This window comes from Vombatus ursinus, unplaced genomic scaffold, assembly GCF_900497805.2.
Source record: "Vombatus ursinus unplaced genomic scaffold, bare-nosed wombat genome assembly UNPS02014799.1, whole genome shotgun sequence".
NCBI classification, from domain to species: domain Eukaryota; kingdom Metazoa; phylum Chordata; class Mammalia; order Diprotodontia; family Vombatidae; genus Vombatus; species Vombatus ursinus.
The window spans coordinates 36,942,673-36,954,695 of NW_020954577.1; the positions used below are offsets into that span (position 1 = coordinate 36,942,673).

A 12,023-nucleotide genomic window follows, 5' to 3' on the forward strand; every position below is an offset into this window, starting at 1 on the left:
TGAAGTGCAGAATCTGAGGAGAGTCTGGTGCAGGAAGGCTGGAAATGTGGGAAGGGGTTGAGTTGTGAACAGCTTGTAGTGCTGAAAAGAGGGTGGTTGTATGCAAAAGGGGGGTGCTGGAGTTAATTGAGTAGGAAGATGGCAGTGTATTTGGGGAAAATCACTTTGGTAGCTGAATGGAGGCTGGATTGGAGAGAGGAGGGACTGGAGACAGGGAGGCCATTTGTCTTGAGTTGAGTTTAAAATGTTTCCAGAACATCCTCAGAAATGTCCAGTGACCACTTATGTGAAGGCGCGAGGACAAGAGATGGAATTTAATGTATTGGAAACAGAGAGTGTGAGGAAATTGGGCTGCAAATGTATGTAAGAGCCATGTTGGGTAACTAAATCCCAGACTGAGAATTTTGTATTTTATTCTAGCAGAAATAGGTAGACATTAACGATTTTTTGAGTAGGATGGTGACAGGATCAGGTCTGTCTTTTTACAAATGTCAATTTGGTAACTGTATGGAGAATGGATTGGAGGAAGAAAAGAGATGAATCAGGAAAACCAACTAGAGGCTCTTCTCATAGTCCATGTGAGAGGCAAAAGGTATGTGAGTGAAGGGAAAGAGGACAGACAAAAGATGTGGACAGAGGAATAAGACTCTGTAGTGTTTGGGGAGGCACCCCTAGACTTGAGTCTTAGATGAGAGAGTGAGGCTGGCACCTTGGGGCAGCTCTGCCTCGCTTAAATCCAATCACCCTGTGACGTCTTTGGTCCTGTTAGAAACACAAAGGACAAACCACAAAGATATTCAAGTGGTTCTATAACCTCATCACTGTGGCTATTTCCTCCTGTGATACTGACCATAATTCATCCTCTGCTGCCCTTCCTACACTTCCCTCTCCTGTCTGGTTTCTCTCTCTTTTCCGAGCTAGGAATAAGCTCCCCTCCCTCTCTTGTGATTGTTTCAAGATTTAGAAAGTCCCCTCTCAGAATTTCTCTAGATGTGGTGAAACGTTTGGACTTCAAAGGGCTTCCTTGTGGTCAGAGTAAGTAGAGGGAGTAGATATGTCGACTGAGCTGTATGTAAACAGATTAGGCTCTGTCAATAATGAGTGCCTTTTATTTCCACAAAACACTTTAGGGAAGATAGTGTCACTAAACCTAAAGTAAGGTAATGCCGTATTTTAATTCCTTTTTAATTCAGACTTTGACATAATATGGAGGATTCAGATTTTTTATGATGATGGTTTGAAGTACATTTTACTTTGGATCCAATGTATGTCCCCAACTATATATTTACAAACATTTCAATTAAGCAGAAATCCTCTCTAGTAACAAATTCTTACCTTGATTCTGTTTTCAAAGCCTGCCAGATGCTTTCTCCTACCCATCCACCAAAGCCCAATAAATCCTGGAGAGACCAACCACTTCCCAAAGATTTTCTGTTTCTTTTAGCCTTTTGAGGGGAAAAAAAAACCATATTTTAATAGCAATCTATTTTCACAGATAAAAAAAATGCAGTGCAGTTTTCCTTTCGTGTGACTTGTGCCCAGTGACAAAGCAGATGTGGCTAAGGAAGATGAGTGCATGCTGAGGGCAGAACTTGGCGCCCCTTCACATAGTTGAGTCATGCAAAAATTAGCTCAAGTTATTAAAGACGGTTTATCCAAATATCCCAACTGGCTGGTTGGCCGACTTTCTCCACTTTTCTCTCAACCCAACCCTGAAGAAAATTAAGTCAGTGGTAAACAAATAGGAACATTTTCTACATTGGCATAAAAACTGCATTAAAATTAACTCCAATGTGAGGGACAAAAGAAAAAGAGGATTAGGAGAAAGGCTGTTTTACGGCAGGGGAGCTCTATCAGCACCTTCGGGAGCCTACCAGCTTCTCCTCTGGCTCTTAGGTCTGCAGCAGCGGCTCTGCAGGGAAAGCAAATTATTCTTGTCCCAGGCAACACTAAAGAATAAATGCTGCTCTCTACAAGTGGGGGGTGGGGTAGGGGGAGATGTATCTACACTGGCCTGACATAGCTGCATGGCCTTTGAACCGTAACAACTCTCCCCACCGCCTTCCCCCCAAAACATGAGTGGTTGTGCAAATGCTTCCTAGGTGGAGAATTCCAAACTTGTGCTTTAAATGCTTAGAGTTAATTGCTGAAATGGTAAATAAGGGAGGTTTTTTCCTTCCCTATAATTAAAAATACCTTTATTAATTTCTTATTCTGCGTGGTTGGATCAAGTTTTAAGAGCTCCTCCCACCACCCATTTTCTGAAATGAGCCATAGGCAAAGAGGTTAAGTAACTAAGGAATGAGTACTAGTCCTGCCTGGTAGGAAGCCAATGGATGAAGCCTCTTGATACCCGGGGTTTCTGTTATTCTCCAGACCAGATGTGGCTGAATGGTCCTTGTGAGTCCTCCCCACCTGCATTTTGGCAGCATTTCTTGGATCTCTGGCACCTGGAAAGAGGCGATCTGAAAGCCAAGGGTCCATCTTGACACTTGGGCTTCCAGAATTTGGCAGGGAGTTAAGCCTCTACCACTCTTCCTAAGTGCTTAGGAATAAACAGGATACTTCCAGCTAGTGTTTCTTCTCTTCAGTTTTTCTCCTCTCTCTTCTTCTCTTTCTCTGTTCACCTCTTCACAACATAAGACAATCAGTGGTTGCTTTGAATGTGCTAAATTCAGCCTCTTTGGTATTAGATTTTAAATTATGCTCTCTTAAAAATTAAATATACATTTTATGTTTATTTCCATTGACAAGTACAGATATTCAAATATAGGAACAGGGGGGAAAAGATTTTTTTTAAATCTCTTAAAGATTGGATGTAACTGCACCTGTGTCTAACACTAATTATCCTTTGTATCACCAGCCCAGGCTTGGTGCCTGACACATAGCTGGTACTTACTAAATGCTTGTTGATTGATTGATCATTAGCTGTAATCCAGAAGATGTGTCCATTGACATGAGCACTGTAATACCCATGTTGTCCTTGGTTCCCTGACCTGTTTGACTTTTTCTGTGTGTATAATATCAATCTGTTACTGCTTAGAGAAGTCAGTTGACTTCCTGGGCATCCATTTCTTAGTTTACAGATGGCTTTTGAAATCCCTTCCAGAACTACCTAGCTCTATGATTCTATGACCTATGTTATATACCATATAATAACAAAGGGAGAGAAACACTTTCAAGTTGTAGAGAATCAGAAAAGATATTTTGTAGGAGGGGCCTGTGAACTGAACCTTGAAGGAAACAAGTCAAGGCAATAATAATAATAAGAGGTAGAGATACCTGAGGAGGAAATGGGGTTCAGGCATGTAGGATAGCCCATGCAGTTGGTACAGCAGCAGGAGAGGTGTATAGAGAGGCTGGAGCATAGATCGTGGGATGGGGAATCGTGTGAAATCAATCTGGCAAGAGAGATTATGGAGTGAAGATAGGAATGCCTACTGTAAATGCCAAGTAGAAGCATTTGTGTTTTATCCCAGAGGCCACAGGGAGCCATTGAAGCTTCTTAAGCAAGGTACCCAGGTAATTAGATCCTAGCTTTAGAAGTATCAATTTGGGCAGCTGTGTGCAGAGTGGGTTAGAGGAGGGAAAGATTGGAGGCAGGAAAACCAATTCTCCAATATGAACCAGAACTGGGGGGATGTGGGGGGAGAAGAGAGACAGAGAGAGAGAGAAATACATTTATACGTATGTATGTATTTATGTTCCTCCAATGTCATCTATGAAAGCAAACTATAGATAACACATAAGTATGGGTTATGTAATATACTATATCAGGTATCCTTGATACTCAAATGATATATCAGTTTGTGGCCCCTGTTTCTATTGGAGTCTGACCCCATTGCTCTAGGCAGCTCTCTTTAGTTGCTGAGAACATATAGATCTGCGTTGGTAGAAGGAGCTTCTTCGGCTGAGAGTTCCCTATACCAAACAAATATCAGGTCCAGTCTATCTCTATTTGAATTTTGCTAAAGACTTTTAAATTCAAGCTTAAATCCATGAAAATAGTATCAAAATAGTATAGAAAGAGGCCAGAAATCTATTCTAAAACTTTAAACTCACCCAACAGGGAGAAGGAAGGAAAAGATTGTTTTTACTGGTCTCACCACACAAGATTTAATCAGCAATAGGTCATTACTTAACAGACACCAAGCTACCAGCTGTGGGACCCTGGGCCAGTCACTTGCTCTAGGTAAGTGGTGTTGAACTCCAATGGAAACAGGGCCACTAAACTGGACATGTTGACTTAACTTTTTGTTTTGTTTTGTTTTTGTTTTTGTTTTAGGCAATTGGGTTTAAGTGACTTGCCCAGGGTCACACAGCTAGTAAGTGTCAAGTGTTTGGTCTGAGGCCTGATTTGAACTCAGGTCCTCCTGACTTCAGGGCCGGTGCTCTGTCCACTGCGCCACCTAGCTGCCCCAGACTTACTTTTTAAAAATGTAATGTCAGCTATGATTCATTGTATTTTTATTTATTTTGTTAAATCTCAACCATTTACATTTTGTGCCACCTTGGGAGTGTAGTCTGGCTGCTAGTCCAATGCCTCGGCTCTAGGCTACTTTCCAGGACTGTAAGAGGCAGAGAAGATACTGACCTACATTGGTAGAGGGAGTTTCTGCACTGGGAATTCTTTTTCCCAGTGAAATCACAGTTCTAGTCCCAATCCCAAACAAAGGCAGACATGGGCTCCACTGAATTTAGCATAGCAATGCAGCTGTGCTATCAAACATAGTTTATTCTTTTATTATTTTGGTTGTAAGCTTGTGTGTTATTGGCAAGAAATTAGGGAGTGAAATGAGGTGTGGTTCAGCAGCTTTGGAATAGTGGAGATGTGTTTCTGATTCAAGAGAAAAACAAAATGAAGAGTTATCATGAATTAATAGTTTTGGATCCTCTCAAGCAGACCTCCTTTGTTCTGATTGTTTCAGTCACTAGGATAGGTAGCTGTTCCCATCCTCAGGCCTTGAAGAGATGTTGTCTTCTACTCTCCAGGGTGTATTCTTATTTAGGGGTGTATAAAATAGATAGACTCTCATAAATTGTATTTGTAATAAGTTTGAGTTGACAGCATAAGCCCGAGATCTCCTGGTTTTCATCCGAACCTCAGGACGTCTCATGGAGATAGAGCCCATCTCTCTGCGTGTGTTCATGAAGATTGGACATTTTTTTTAAGCTTAAACTTAACATATTTCTGTTTGAAATGTCTTGATTGCACTGCACGTTCTGAAAAGTCAAACTGCTTCAATAAAATGATGTTATTTCAAGAATAATAGGACTATATGAGGTGACATTTATATTAAATTTTATTTTCATCTGCTGTCTGGGAGTTTCTGAAATTACACCAAACCGTAATTCTATCCAGTTCTGGTGGCTGTAGTAAACCTAAGAATAAGCTCAAGTTATTTGTCATGAGTGTCCCACGATGGGATTTATTTAGTATACATTGTAACACTTCTTAGTTTTAATAATACAAGATTAGAATCATTCACTTTGAAATATTATAAAGTCATACAGTATAATTCAAGAATGTCTTACTGCTACTGTCACTATATTATATTAATTCTAATATGATGTCTTCACAGTCTATCAGGATTTCTATACCTTTGTATTATCTATTCATAACATTCACATAAATTGAATATGAAGGCATGCTTTCATTACAACTCTATAAACATAAATGTATACACACACCGTATATGTAGATATATATATGTGTCTTTCTATATACTTCTATCTATCTATTTATCTATCTATGTAAAACATGTGTATCTGAATTTCTTGGGCCTGAAGGGGATTAAAGACCTTTGAGGCATCATTGGGAAAGAAAAGGGATAATTATAGTAATAATTGAAACCTGAAAAAGGAAAGGCAGAAAGAAGGAAGGATTTATTAAACACATTCTGTGTGCTAAGCACTTTACAAACATCATCTTAACTGATCCTCACAATATCCCTGAGAGGTACATGCTATAACTGAGGCAGAGAGGAAGTTACCTGCTCAAGGTCACACAGCTACTAAGTATCTGAGACTGAATTTGAACTTGGGTCTTCTAGGTCCCAGACCCAGTGGTCTATTCACTGTAACACCAGCTGCCAATAGAATTGATTGGCAACTGACCTAACTAGGGAAAAGGCTCCTGGACAGATTGTGAAATGGGTCAATTTGATCTGTGGCATCTCTTACCTCCAGGCAGACTATCTTCCCCCATATATGAAGGACCTGTGATTTGATGTTTAGGGTCTTCTTTGCACCAAGGCAGCAGGTAGCTGTCGCAAAGGATACAGCACTGAACCTGGGGTCAAGCCCCAAGTTCAAATCCAACCCCAAACACTTTCTAGCTGTGTGACATTGGGTGTCACCTAACCTTTGTCTCACTTTCCTCATCTGTAAAATCCTCTTGTATTACCTGCCTCCCAGGCCTGTTGTGGGGATCCAGTGACACAACATTTGAAAAATGCTCTGCAAACCTTAATCTGCTGCATAAATGCTGAGTATTCTAAGTCTCCCAGGCCTGTGCTTTGCCAAAGTTACCTCTCCTTTACAGTTATCTTTCATTCATTCCCCAATCTCTCCATCAAAATATTCATGCCCTTAACTATATGGATCTCAGGAAGGGACTTGAAAGAAAAGCATCTGAATAGATTAATTTATACCAAAATGAGAATGACTGATGGCCTTTACCTTTTAATCCTCCAATGGTTTTTTAATCATAGAATCCCTTCTATAACTTGACCTATAAATGGTCAGTCAGTTTTTGCTTGGAAATCTCTAGTGGATAAGAAGCTGTGGCCTTTGGAGACAGCCAATTCCACTTTGGAGAGCTCCAATCATTGGGAGATTTTCTTGATATTGTGATGTATAAAAAGTTTCTGAGTAATTAATAATCATCTTATTAATTATGACTAGAAGATAATTAATAGAAAGGTTATTTGGCTGTCTCTCCTAAATCAAAGACCCCTCATGAAACTCAACTCAGTGCTTATATGCCCTTGGAAGAGTGGGTATTCCAGAGGGTAGAAATCAACTCTGATTGATTAACAAGTAATGAGATAATGAATATTATAATGAGAAGTGGGCTTATTCTAATGAGGGTCTAGAGGAGATGACTCATCACCCAGTCTTGGACCAAGAGACTTATCTCTTCCCAGACCACCCCAGTCTAGGGCAATCTAGACAAAAGATCCTACCTCCCCCCTGCAAACCTGAGCAGAACGTAGCGGGCTGGAATTCACCACTTCCCCTAGACTAGAATTTCTTTATTTTTTATCAGATCTAAGTTCCTTCAGTTGGGTACATCTCACCCCATATTTCCTCGTATCATCACCCCTGTCCTTCAGAGGTTGGCTGGATAACCTACATGGACTGATTTCTGAGTGAGGAAATAGGAAAGAGGAAAACTTTAGTCCTAATTCAATAACTGGTTATTAATATGAGAGAGAAATAATCATTTCTGTCAAATAGCAAGCCTAAATCTATCTCTTTGCAGCTTCCACCCCTTATTCCAAAGTTCTGTCTTTTTGGGGCCAAGCAGAATAAGCCTAATCTTTCTTCAGGATGGCATCTCATCAGATACTTGAAGGCGGCTAAACTTTAAACGGTGTAGGTAAAGCACTCTGGGTGAAGCTGGCCATCCAGCTCTGAGAGTAGACAACGGAAGGAAGGCATCTGTGATCCCAATCCCTACTTCCCTTCCAAGTAGGGGAGATTGGGTGGGACAAAACACTGCTCCAAAGGCCTTCTGGAGACATAGGGGTTCTAGACCCAGAGTCAAGTTGCGGAGGTGGAGAATGAGGTTGGAGGGAGGTGAGAGAAGAAAAGAGAACAGTGTATTTCTGCTCTGCTCCTCCTCTCCCCCACCAGCTGGGTGGAGCCTGAAGCTTGAAGTCCACCCTCCTCCACTGAAGCCTTTGTCCCTCAAGAGACAACTTTCAGCCAAGAGAAGGTCCTGCCTTAAGGCAAGGGAGCCCTAAGGGCTGCTACTTCCCAGCACCTAAAGGCAAGACATACAAAAGACAGGAGTAGTGGCTGCCTGTTTGCCTATGTAGGCAACGAATCTCCCTGAGCTTTGGGTACAGCTAGATCCCAATTAGGCCCGATAATAAATTCCCCTGGAGTGATTTCATTATCCAAATTTGTAGGACATCTTTTCATTGGGTTAGAACCAATAACTATACTTTACACGATCATAACTTCAAGTAATACAGACTTGAATACATGTGACTATTTCATGGGATTCATTTTCCCACTAATTGTGACCTAGCAGTACAGCATCTTCAGAAGGCCAGCTTCCTAACCCTAGCGATGTTTCATTTGACCAGGTAAAATTAGTAGCAATTTGCAGTCATTTACAGTAGTTTTGTACCAATTATGCTTAATTGCTGTGCTCATAATAAGGTAATTCTTATGCATATCATATTTATAAGTTTTGTTTGATTACAACATTAAGCTCTGTTCCTCTATAATCAGTCTTCACAGTTTGTTTCTCCCAATAGCATGGTTCTCTACTCAAAACTTAAAAAAAAAAAAAAAAGGAAAATTGCTGGCCATACTATGATCAAGCCAATTATAATTAATGTGTTAAGGGCCATAAAATTTTGGGGAAATTAGGATGTACAAAAGAGTTTCGGAGCTGAACTATAATCTTGGCCTATAATAATGTGTATATAGATATCAGTGTGGCAGTTGTTTCATACCTCCAATGATCATAGGCATTGACTCAGGCTGATTTCCTGCCAAATGATCCTGGCAGGGAGTGTACGTTTGGTCATACCGCCAATGAACAATTGGTAGTAATCGCAGAGAGGAAGTTCTTTAGAAAGAAAGCTGAAGCCTCAAGAACCTAGCCCCCAAAGTGATGAGATTAATAAGCATTTAAAAAAAAATTTGGTAATGGCTTAAAATATGATGTGACTATTCCAAGGATCTGTGGCTTCCCCGACTGAGCATCCCCTCTTCATGTGAACACTGCCCTATGACAAGAGAGGATGTATTCCATCTGTGGGATGAACGAGTTTGGTGAGTTTTAGTGAGCTCTGCCCGAGGCTTGTAAAGGTTAGGTGACTTTCCTTGATGTTGTAAGGAGGAGATAAACCCCGGCTTCTTGGTTCAAAGCCCAACACTCACAGGATCCTAGATAGAGCAAAGAGAGGGGGACCTTCGAAGTCTAGTCTAACTGTCACATCTAACAAATAAGGAAACTGAGGCCTGCACAGGTTGAGTGACATGCCAAAGGTCATAAAATAAGTGTCAAGTGGGATTTGAGGCCTGGACCTCCTTAATCCAAATCTAGCATTTTCCCCCACTACACCAAGGTGCCACAGTTCTATCCTCTCTGCAATATTGCCTCTGTGCTGTGATATTGAGTGGTTGTTTTATACATAAATACATGTAATAAAAATGTCTCAGAACACAAAGAAAAACAACTGTTCTTTCATAACCCTCAAAATCTTCATCCACCAGCAAATCTAGTGCCAGCATAGTCATTCAAAGAATATTTAAGGATATCCAAGTTAATTCACTTTATCTGCCAGGCAGTTAAGAAAAATAACCTCTCTCTGGCAGCTGTATAACATTAATTGTTCTAAATTAAATTTTGTCAACTCATTTTTATTAAATATCTATTTTGTCCAACGTATTGTGTACCACACAGCCTGTGCCCAACAGAATCCAGAACAAATTATGTTCCCAGTCTTCAGGTGCAATTTGGAATTTAAAATGCGTTTTCTCATAGGAACACTGTTACATACAGACCTGAAAGTGGTCAGGGGGGTGGTGGAGTTCCTAGGCCAGACTCCAGAGCCTCTGTAACCTACAATATACTTTAAGTATACTCTTATCTCCCATGTGTAACACTGTTATTAGGGGAAAGTACATTCCAAAGCTTACCTTGTGAGGCCAGGAATACTTGACACAGGAAGAAGGACTCCCCCCTCTCTCCCTTCTTCACCCCCTTCGTTGTACCAGGCAGTATAATCTAGGACTTAGTTCTGAGCCACTAGTTGGTGGTGGTGGCTCTTTGGGCAAGGGTTCCAAGGTGGAAGGAAGGGAACTGTGACATCATCACCTAGGTGAGGATGCAGAAAAGGGGTCAGGGGTCTCAGAGCAGCTGGGCCACGCTTCCGTAGGTTGTGGGGGTGGAGGTGAGTGGGAGGACACTACCCACTTCTTTTAGGGCTCTAGGAATTAACCTACTTTTTTTACTTTCTTCCACTAAGGTTTAAAACGCTCCCTCTTTGAAGAGGGAAGGAAAGTCGTTTTTTTTTCCACTTAGACCCAGAAAGAAAACAAAAGTCACACATAGATGGTAAATAGGAAAGCTTTGTACCCTAAATGAAGGACTGAAATAAGATTCTTGCTGTATATTTCAGAGGAAAGGGGAGACAAACTGTCCTGGCCATTCAGTCTCAGGAGCCTAGGCAGGGTCTGAGGATTTGAAGAGACCAAGCCCTTTGTTCCACTCTATCAGACACATTCCAGGACACCATGTTCAAGGTCAACTTGCCTGCAGCCTGTGGGAATTTCAGTTTTCATTGCCATCTGTGGCTGAGGTAAAGCATACCCACCAGTTCCTTGTTTCTCCTTGAGATTAAGGTGCACAGTAGGACAAGTCCATGAAGTTTTTCTAGTTTAGCCCAGGTGGAGGCTATTGATCACCTTCAGCCTTTTAATCAAGACTGTTTCCTTTCTGTCCTCCTATCCTCCTCCATTTTGGCATCTGGCCTAACCTACTGTCTTGATGACGACTTTTCACCACCTCAGCTATGTTCAATTTAATTAATTTCCATTTATGTAAGCCCTCCCCTAGGCACAGGAGATACCAAAAAAAAAAAAAAATCCACCCACAATTTCTCTGTCCTGAAGAAGTTTGAAGTCTTAACAGGAAGATAAAATTTGTACCAAATAAATGTGATACAAGATGATAAAAATGGCAAAGGAAAGAACCATGTAATGTATATGAAATTGGATGATGGCAAGATACTTTTTGTCAGGGTGTTGATGGGGAAGGAAGGCTTCAAGGAAGAGCTGGACTAAGCTGGACTCAGAGACAGGAGGGAATCCCTTCAGGAGGCAGCATGGCCTGGTAAATACAGTACTGGACTTGGGTGCCAGGGAAGCCTGAATTCAAATCCTACCTCAAACAAGTCACTTAACCTCTCACAGTCTGTTTCCTCATCTGTAAAATGGGGATAAAAATAGCATCTATATCACAGTTGTTGTTAGGTTTGAAATGTGTTAATATATGTAAAGTGCTTTGCACACTTTAAAGTGCTAAATAGGCAGTGGTGGTGATGATGAGGATGAGGATGATGATGATGATGATGATGATGACAAAATGGCTGGTTATCCAGTTGAGGTAGTATACACAGAATGTATAACACAGAAAGGTAGATTGGAACCACAATTTTGTGGGTTTGAATGCCAGGCTAAAGAGTTTGCATTTTATCTTCTGGGGAACTGCTGAGGGCTTGTTAGAAGGAATATGCTGTGATCACGTTCTGCATTTGAAAGATTACGGGGTCAGTGATGTAAATGAAGGATGGGAGATGGGAGAAACCGGAGGCTGTTAAGATTGTCCACAATATCTCTACCCTTCTCCCTGTCATGAACTTCGTCCAGGCCCTCACAGCATCTCCCCTGAACTATGACGATGGCCTTGAGCTTCATCTCCCAGTCTCTCTCTCCCTTAATCCATTTTCTACTAGCTGTCAAAGTGAGAGGATGGCAGTGATGGCATTGATAGAAAGAGGGAAATGAAGAGGAATTTTATGGGGAAAGAGGATGATTTCTGTTTTGGACATTCTGAGTTTGAGGATGTTGTGGGATGTGGCTATAGAGGTGTCCAACACACAGTGTGGAAATGAGGAAGAGATTGGGGCTGAACATGTCGATATGTCAGCAGTCCACAGAAAGCTGACAGTGGAAGCCATCGGATACATGGGATCACCAAGGCCATATGTGCTGAGAGAGAGAGAGAACGAGAGAGAGAGAGAGAGAGAGAGAGAGAGAGAGAGAGAGAGAGAGAG

At 41.3% G+C, this 12,023-nt stretch overlaps 1 protein-coding gene across 1 annotated transcript in view; it reads left to right on the forward strand.

Moving 5' to 3' along the window:
• The window catches only part of LOC114050286 (ubiquitin-conjugating enzyme E2 E2), a 415,703-nt gene that overhangs the window by 261,540 nt on the left and 142,140 nt on the right, over positions 1–12,023 (forward strand). The window lies entirely within an intron of this gene.